Source organism: Dermacentor silvarum, chromosome 10 (genome assembly GCF_013339745.2).
Source record: "Dermacentor silvarum isolate Dsil-2018 chromosome 10, BIME_Dsil_1.4, whole genome shotgun sequence".
Taxonomy (NCBI): Eukaryota; Metazoa; Arthropoda; class Arachnida; order Ixodida; family Ixodidae; genus Dermacentor; species Dermacentor silvarum.
Window position 1 is genome coordinate 136,903,758 of NC_051163.1, and position 9,550 is coordinate 136,913,307.

The window sequence follows — 9,550 nt, forward strand, 5'->3', positions numbered from 1 at the left end:
GCGTCATAAAAGGCTATGACAACGGCGACTTTTTAATTTGTAAAAATAATTGTACGCAAGGCGGCGTTTTGAAGTTTCCTCTCGCGTTGCGAGTAAGCAGCGAAGTGAACAAGAGATGGCAGTGCCGGCGCTTGCGTCGCGCAAGCGGATACCTGTGGCGCGCGCAACGCTATTGATGATATTCGGCCGCTACTCAGCCAGACGAGTCGGGCTGAGTCACTTGCGGTTCACGAGATAGCGATAACGCGGCCTAGAGCGTGCGCTGATTATCACTGTCAGGTCGCGTATGTTGTCTCAAGGTAGAAAGCAAGGGCGTGGACGCCAATATGCGATGACTCATTCCGTTTCCCGAGGACGAGCATCCTAGCTAATGAAGCAGACGACAGGTTGTGCGCATGCAGACGACGGAAGCGAGAAACGATTTTGATGATATAATCGTACGCTTTGAGCTAGCTGCTTTATTTTTACTGGCGAGGAAAAGTGTTTTGCTTTATCAACCACGCTAGGTTCAATGCCTACATTACAGTTTCTTAGGCGAAACGTCAAATTTGCGTCACGTTACGAAAGCAAAACGGGGCCATCAGCGCCATTTTGTAAGCGTCGCGCCTACGTTACGGCTTGAAGAAAATGGCGGAATGTCCAGAATAGCGGCTCAGGTCGCTCGTTGCTCGCGCTAAAGAAAGGCTGCGAGTAGGGCGCCTCGATGCGGGCGCGCGCATCGAACGGGCATCGAGGCACCCCGGCTGCCCCGGCTGCGAGACGAAGTCAGCGTTGGCTAGCGCCTAAGTGGTTTGCCGCGCGCTTGCCGTGTAAGCACTCAGGAATGTCGGAAAGCACTCATACAAGGGTCAGAAAACTACGCTTTATTTTCTTTTACTTTGCGATGCAACTTCATACTGGCAAGCGTCGAGCGATGACTTCTAACAACCGCAGGAAAGACTCCTATACGGGGTAGCACGAGCGGTCCGTCGTTTCTAATACACGCAAGAGAGGGTCATTGCAGCGCACGTGGCCGTTGAGTGCCACCACATCCATCCCAGGTGGGACTCCAGCATCGGTGCAGTTACCCTGTACCCATCGCTGACGAAGTGGCGCTTCACTTTTTGCCAATAACTTTCTATTTTTTGCGTGTGAATGCCCGTGATGGGGTACACAAAGTTCACGCTGTGGTTGACTATCTCCCAATGCAGATTGAGGCACAGCCCCATTAGCATCCACTGAATTTGGAATAAATTTGTATGCGGCCAATTCGGCACTATGAATAATGGTCCCCGGTTGAACATTGACTGCAATAATGGCGCCTAGCGTCGCCGCGTTTCGTCAGTCGACCTTGAAAGTCGCAGCACCCCTCTGGTCGTGCAGAACATGCCAAAGACTCATGGGCCACCATCTTTAACACCGCCGTAACTTTGGCGGCTGGGCGGAAAGTTGTCGCCCTACATTAGACGGCCTCGATTGTACTTTTGCTCGGCGCGAAGAAGGCACTCGTCAATTTGCGCTTTCTGCCCGGGGCCACCGAGTGGAGGTCGCGCCAGCAGCTGCTCCGTCGCGACCTCACGGGGGTAGTTTCTCCAGTCGGCGATGGCGTGCTCCGCAAGAGGAAACAAATCGCCGGTCATCTGCTTCAACATCAACGCGTCTATGGTTTGCTCACGCACTACGTGAGCCAAATCATTTGCCGCCTGGAGAGGTGGTCGTTCAGACGGCTGAAGCGGTCCGTGTTTGCGAAGTAACTTCCTTCGCCTCTCTGCCCGTGCAGTGCAGCGGTACCGTGTAACTGCGAAAACTGATTTCAGCAGCTGTTGCACCGGAAGGCAGCCCGGCGTCCATTCTGAGCCTTCCAATATAATGTGACCACTTCGCCTGCGCAGGTTGGTTGGTCTTGGTTGAACCCCAGGTGCTCGCAGGTGCCCCCGTACTCCGATGACGACGCCGGACCTGTCCTGGGGCTGGGGCGTGGTGGGCGAGCAGCGCTTGAAACAGGAGAGAGCCGAAGCGATCGCACGAACTTTTCCTCCGCAGCTTAGTCACACCACTCTGTGCACGGAAAGCATAATTTGCCCGCCACGCTGTCTCCGCAGACGACGGCCTTCGCCTAACTCGTCACACAGCCAGCGCACTGACGTTTTTGAATGGCGCGAAACTCTACGTCGGTCACGTAGGTGAATGGGTCCAGACAGTCATATTGACGCTTGCTGCCGCTGGATGCGATGACACAGGCTGCTGCTGCCGTCGCCATGTTCACGAGTTGAAACTCGAGGGGGGTTTCGCGATATACGAGTTTGGCACGAGTTCGTCTGTCAATCAAAACCATAGGTCACGCCCCGCGCGAGGCATTTAACTCTTGTGCGCGCCCACTACGGTTGGGCCACGCCCAACTTATTATTCGGCAACAGCGACGTGGTGCGGAACTGAGAGGCATTAACAATCTTGACCGGCTAGATAAAACACGCACAACGCACTGTCATCAGTGATGTACTGAGCACCACTATCGAAAAAAAAAAAAAGAGTCGACTTTCGGTGGCTTATGCATATATCTTCTTGGGCTGTGATGGGCCCACAACACGGTTCATTGCTTGCATTATGGCGACGTAGCGCACAACAAATAATTATCGGCAGGTCACTCTAGCTGCTTGCAAGGCGTCGATGCGCCGCGGTGGACGGCGATCCTGCGCACTGCGTAGTGTTTTCCAACGACAACGTATCGCAGCTGTCATTTGAGATGGCTGCTCTGCCATCAGTGATGTATCAGAGCCACAGTGTCGCAAACACGGTCAGCGGTCAGCGCAAATACACCCAGTGCGATGGCATTTCTTCATCACAAGCACGGCACACTAAACAATTGCAACACCTTCCTGCGTTCGAAGTCTGATCCTAACTGCACACAAGAGCGCTCACCCGCCAAAATGTGATTGCTGCGCTGTCGTTACGATATCAATCTGCGATCGCTGTTAGCTCAGAAGCAGAGGCAATCGTCAATCACAGTGGAGTGAACAACACGCTCAAATTCTGCGTACACGTCCACGGAGGCACCTTCACTGGGCAAGCAGTGACAAGCCATGAATTGTGTCGCTGGGCAACACGCTCTTCTTCACAATGCATGGCGGAGACTTCGCGCACTCCGATAAACTGGTGCATTTTCACTGTGCTGCGTCACTACGGACCGTACAATACTAAACAGCAATTTTGCAGCGACAGCCGCATGGCCCCGTGTCGTTTCAGTTGGTAAAGCGGCGGCCTTAATAGCCGCCTGAGTGAAAGCAACTGCGGTGAACAGCCATGCCGCAGCGCTGCGTTCCCATTCCCCTAATAGACAGGGAATGGAAATATCATTGTCATGACTGACTTTATCGAACATAGCACTGCAGCGCCCCTGGCGACTGTCACCGTATGAACTTCCTCGTGCGTGCGAGCCTCTAGAATGTATTCACTGGTAAGTTTTCGCCTTACTGTCGCCACTCGCGGCCAACAAGTGCAAAATTTAATATTTCGCTCGATTTCCGTTTGTCATCACAAATTTATAGCACTCAAAACGAAAAACCGCTACTTTAAGAAATAAAATGCTCGTTATTTTATTTGTTGCATTTCAGTGTCTTCGATTGAGGGAAAGTGTAGGTGCAAGAATGCACCGCATGTGCCCTGTTCGCATTCGACGGAGGATAGAAAGAAAATGTCCGAAAGAGGAGGCACGCCCTTGACACGCCTGAGAAAAGCGTGGCAAGCGGCTCACGGCAAGTGTGCAGATATACAGCGGGACAGTGGCGGTATTGCTAAATTGCGATAATACGTTGATAACAATACGCGGTGGTGGCGCGTTTTGTTGCGGAGTCCTCTGAGCTTGAAGCCCGGAAGCACTGTGTCGCGCAGGGTGCGCTCATGTTGTCATACGCGGCTTTACCCCGACATTTCTTTTTGCCTGCTGTTATTGCACGCCCCTTGCTATCTCCGTTCACTGACTGCCATCGAGCAAACTCGGGTAACACTCGTGCGAACGAGAAACTCGGCGCATCCTGCATAGCACCCCAGTCATCGTTTTACCAATTCGCTTTGAAGAATCAGCAAGTTGCGAACGCGCTTGCATCGCGCTGAAATCATTAATTACGTTGATTTAGGCAGGAAATACAATGGCATCCTTTGGTTTGAGGCGACTTCGGCCTTTCTGGACTTTTACATTCTGTTCAAACCGCGCAAATTACGACGGAAGAATAAAAGGAAAGTACACAGGAGTAGCACTGCTAGCTTCCAGCTGCGCTGAAGCAACAGGTTTTTCAGATTCGAGACGCGCGAAGACAACTCGCTGCACGTTACATGCACACCAACAGAAAGTCAAAGTCCGAGCCCGGCCCGGGCCCGCGTCAAAATACCATAGGCCCGGCCCACGGGCCGGGCCTGACCTGGGCTTTCGGGTAAGCCCGAGCTCGAGCAGTGCTCTATCACCAACTACGAAGAAAGAAGAAATAAAGCATATCCTTGTGGTATGAGAACACAAAGAATGAGGCAAACCACATTGCCGCAGCCTTCCGTGACAGCAACCTTAGTCAAAAGAAACGCTCTCATCTCATAAGAATATGCTTGGGGATCCTTCAACTTTTACTCGGGATTTTGAGGATGACAGCGCACAAACAAATATCATGAAACAAAACACCGGCAGAGCATGCCTTTCATATGAAATCTTCTCAGACTGAAATATTTGAAGTGCGAAACAATAGCAGAAGACCGGCCCACGCAAGAGGCCGCGTTTCAACCAGAAAGTTCGCCTTCGTGCATAGTCTTCGTCGACAGCGTTTCCCGGTAAACATTACGGGTACATAAGCTGCAGTTGCCGCGAAGCACGAGAAGCAGTCAGGCATCTTCGAATGCTATCGCGTTCCACTCTTAAACGCGAAGCTTACGGGTCCTCCAAATGTTTATAGCGAGGCTGCACATGGCTAGTTTCCAGCCGATTGATGTCCGTAGGTCAAGAATCCCGGAGATGGTGCAATACCGGGCCGACCCGCGGCAGAGGTGAAGCAGGCTTCAAGCACTTCGCCAACTTGCAAAAATGAGTTTAATATCTTGCGTCCAAATACAACCCGTATCAGATATTAAGCTGATAATAACAGTTACTACACTTTGACCCGCGTCGGCCATGTTTACGTTCGCACCATACACGTGTACGCCGTCCCGCGTATTCAAACTAGTGCCTACCAATCTGAGTGTCTTCTGTCTCCTGACGTCATGCTCTACGTAGGTTCTGCTCTGACTGTGACATGAGTAGACCGCGTGTTGTGCGGTCGGAAGAAGAACAGCGTGTCTGTCAACAATGACGGCGGGAACACAAAGGGAATGGGCACAGCGGCGGCGGAAGGAGACCACCGAGGATGAACGGGCCGCGGACGCCAAGCGTAAGCGTGTTGCCCGCCAGGACAGCGAGGCGGAAAGAAATGCGAACCGTCCATGTGGTCCCGATTCCGTAAACTTGGGACGTTTCACTGGAGCAACGGTCAACCACCACATACACATCTTCGATCGTTGGTCATCCAACTTCAGAGTGTAATGGCACTAAATTTTTACAGCGAAGCTGTTTATGTGGACCGTGTGCCGTCGTTGTCGGACTTCGCTAAAAAGAGGCTACATGACCTAGCGGGAGATGAGAGAAAAATAAGAGCTCAACAGGGGAAAGGGGTTGGAGGGGGAGAGCGTGAGGCGCGCCAACCAATGGCGGTGTAGGAAAAAAGTAGGCCAACAGAGGAATGGGGTGTGAGAGGAGTTCCCGTTAACTTTGGTTGTATAGGCGGAGCTTTGGATTAGTGGTTTCACGCATTCCATCCCAGGCACAACTATCGGAAGACCACGAGTAGTGCGCACCGCTAAGGAATAAGCTGCCCACCGCGAGCGCCAGCGAGAGCTGGCTCGTGAACGGGCTCGTGGTCGTAGGGCCGATCCCGAGCTGCGCGCCCGAGAAGCCGAAGCTCAACGACGGCGCCGAGAAGCTAACCCCGAGTTGCGCGCCCACACATCGGCGGCGTCGGAATGAAGAACCCGGGCTCTGCGAACGAGAAGCTGTAGAACGGTGTCAACGTAGAGAAGCAACCATCGTGAACGGTGAGAGAGAAACATGCCTTAATGTGATGCTGGAGATGTTAGCCTGGCTATTCGCCTGACATGCTACTCCGGGTTAGTCCGCTGCTTATGCCTGCTCGTATAATGTCCGTGTAGTGCTCGTCACTCCTGACTCCAAACTGTTACATGAGCTTCGCTGTTCGACCATCTTCAGCCAGTGGAAGGGACGGTGATTTTTTAGTTGGTCTTATCTTATGCACCGTCGTGATTGCGACGCCTTTGCTCATCATGTCGCAAGCTTTCTCAGGTGCCTTCAGCTGATTAATTGCTAAACCTCGCTGTCGTTTGAGACGAAACGTTTTTTTGTATTTTCCCATCGGTGAGAACGTCATCTACATTAAAATTTCCCATTGCCGTATAATATTGCCAACCTTTCTGTGCCTGCGTCTTGATCCTCCAGTTTCGCCAGTGAAAATCTTTGCGCCCACAAACGTGAGAATTCTGCATTCGTTTTGCACTGTGGCGCCATCTATAGAAAATACAAAGTACAAAAACATCTCGCACTTTCACCCGAAAGGCGAAGCGTCAATTGCGTTAGCAAATTAGTAGAGAGCTATACAGAGTAAGGATAACAGTTTTATCAGCTGTATAAACTGGGACATGCAGCGGTGGGCTCGGTGGCTTCGCCATAACGCTCTCGTCTAACATGCTGGTTTTCACCGATCAGCGCCGTTGTTTGCCACGTGCTGCTGCATCCATTGCAGACGGCTTGCAGCGTGGCACCAATGGTGCATGGGCCATCGCTCTACCGATAGCCAAACCAGATTGTCGTCCCGCCTACCTTGGCTTCGCCGGAGGAACGTAGACCGTCACTCAGAAACTGGATGCCAGCGTGGGATCACGCATCGAAAGGGACACTCTCAAGCCCGTCAACTATAAAAGAGCAGCAGCCATCACGACGCCTTGTGGGCTCGGTGGCTTCACCACAACGCTGTCGTCTAACATGCTGGTTTTCACCGTGCAGTTCAGTGAAAAATAGTCATTTCAGTAAGAAAAGTAGCAACTATTGTTTGGTACAGCTCCCGAGCCCGCGGTGCTGCCTCGCTCGGCTTGGTGAATGTGTGCACGTCATTCAGTCATTGCTACTGCTGACAGGAGATGTCGAAACCAATCCGGGGCCTAGTATAAATGACGTTCTCGCTGAGTTACAGAAGCTGACAGTTGGGCAAAGTAAACTAATCGCTGAATTACAAGGCCTAAAGTTTTCAGTACCGATAAAACACTAACGGATTTAAATAAGCGAATGATGGAACTTGAACAACACTAACAGGCACTGATCCCCCTACGAAGTGAATTAGAAGCTCTGAATGCCGCTACCACTGAAACTGGTCTCCCGGTATCTAGCCTCGAGAGCCGCATAGAAGATGCTGACAACCGTTCACGTAGGAACAACTTAATATTGTATGTCATTCCTGATTACAGCCCTTCTGAAACGTTTGTGCAAGCAGAAAAGCTATTTGTTAATAGTATTCGTGAGCACATGGACATAAGCCTCGATTCGAAAGAAATTGATCGTGCACACCGGCTGGGTCGTTACTCACCTGGCTGTAATTGTCAAGTTTGGGTTCTATGAAACAAAAGAACTGGTCTTGATTAACGGTCGCAAGTTAAAGGGGAGTAATTGCAGCATTGGCGAGGATTTTTCGCCCGGTGTTCGACATTCCCACAAACATGATGTTTTCGGCAAATGCAAAGCAACACCTTTCAAACTACGCTTCAAAACACTTGGGATAGGATCCAAACGCTACGATTATGATGAACAATCTCGCACCGTAAAAGAGATTCACTAGCAATAAAAGTGCATTAGAGGTTCACTTATGCCCTGTCCCATCACCACAACAAATGAGCTTTATTTATCTCTTATTTTTTCTAACGCCTGTAGTTTTCTTCCTAAACGCGGAGAAATATCGCATTGTTTCTTCATCTGGCAGTAATTTACTTATTTTACCAGAAACATGGCTAACACCGAAGATCAGCGACAATGAGGTATTATCCGACTTGCCAAACTTCGAAATTCATCACTGTGACACTCGAGGAACACGAGTAGGGGTGGTTCTTATAGCATTTAGCAAGCAATTACCCTGTACACCAATCGCGCCTCCTACCGGCCTTGAGATAGCCTAGCTACTTCTCTACGCTATCCCACAGGCCGTCCTGCTGGGTGTGCGTTATGGACCCCCTGTTAACAGCCCCAATTTCCCTGCAAAGTTAAAAAGCATTTTATGCCAGGTTACTGACGCACACCCTAACGCTCATATTCTTTTATTCGGTGACTTTAACTTCCCTGGTGTTGACTGGTGTGACCTATCTTCCGCAGCATCAACTAATGCTGAGGCTAAGGACTTCATCGACGTCTGTTTGAACTTTAATATTTTACAGCTTGTTTCTGAACCAACACGTGTCTCGCATCACTGTGCAAACATCTTAGACCTTATACTAACTAATCATCCAGACAGCTTATCATCTTTATCCTTCCTTCCTGCAATAAGTGACCACAAAGTTCTTCATGCTACCTTTTTCTTTTCCGCACCGCCACGTGCAGCCTGTACGATAAAGGAAACTTCGAAGCCATTAATGAAGAACTCGCTGCCTTTCTACCAAACTTTGAACCTTGATTCTACGAGCAATCCTTTCGCAATAATTGGGTGCTGTTCAAAAGTAAAATTATTGAATTATCCGAGAAACATATACCAAAAATTACCTTTCGTGAAAACCGTCAGAACCCATGGTTCACTAACCATGTAAAGCGACTAGAAAATAAGAAGAAAAAAACTTTTTCGAGCCGCCAAGCAGAGTACGAAAGCCAACACATGGGAAAAGTATTATTCTGCCGAAAAAACGTACTTAGCTGCTGTCCGCAGCGCCAAGCATGCCTATTTTAAAGAACCCCAGGTGGTCAAAATTAATCCGGAAGCCTCCACTACGGCGTGCCTCATAATCAAAACTGGTTTTGGCACGTAAAACCACAGAAAGAAGAAGTAGAAGAACCTTTTTTAACAACGACTTACCAAAAATATTCACATAAAATTTTAAGAAATTCTGGGACGTAAGCAGCCCCACTCAACCTCTCGCCATAACTCTCGCTGACGATTCGGGAAATATTATGACTAATACTCACTGTGCCAATTCTTCGAACAATGCCTTCGCCTCAGTTTTTACTAAATATACTAGTGCGTCTCTACGATTATTGTCTATTAACATAGTCTCTATAATGCCGGCCATCACGTTCTGCGCAGATGGTATCTCCAATGTAATTGATAACCTCAAGCTCTCGTCCTCCGCCGGTATCGATGGTGTTAACTCGAAACTGTTAAAAAATACTAAAGATATTTCAGTCGCATTTTTGTGTCTTTTGTTTGCTCAGTCGCTTTCAGCAGGCTGTACCCCTCATGACTGGAAAGTAGGAAAGGTCATTCCAATCTACAGAGCAGGCAACAGGAACAACCCA

The 9,550-nt window shown here is 49.8% G+C and overlaps 1 non-coding gene across 1 annotated transcript; it reads right to left on the reverse strand.

Annotated features, from left to right (window-relative positions):
• Window positions 1–4,947: 4,947 nt before the first annotated feature.
• Window positions 4,948–5,130, reverse strand: LOC119432073 (U2 spliceosomal RNA). The gene has a single exon (XR_005188139.1). It is a non-coding gene; the product is annotated as a U2 spliceosomal RNA (small nuclear RNA).
• Between the last annotated feature and the right edge of the window lie 4,420 nt (window positions 5,131–9,550).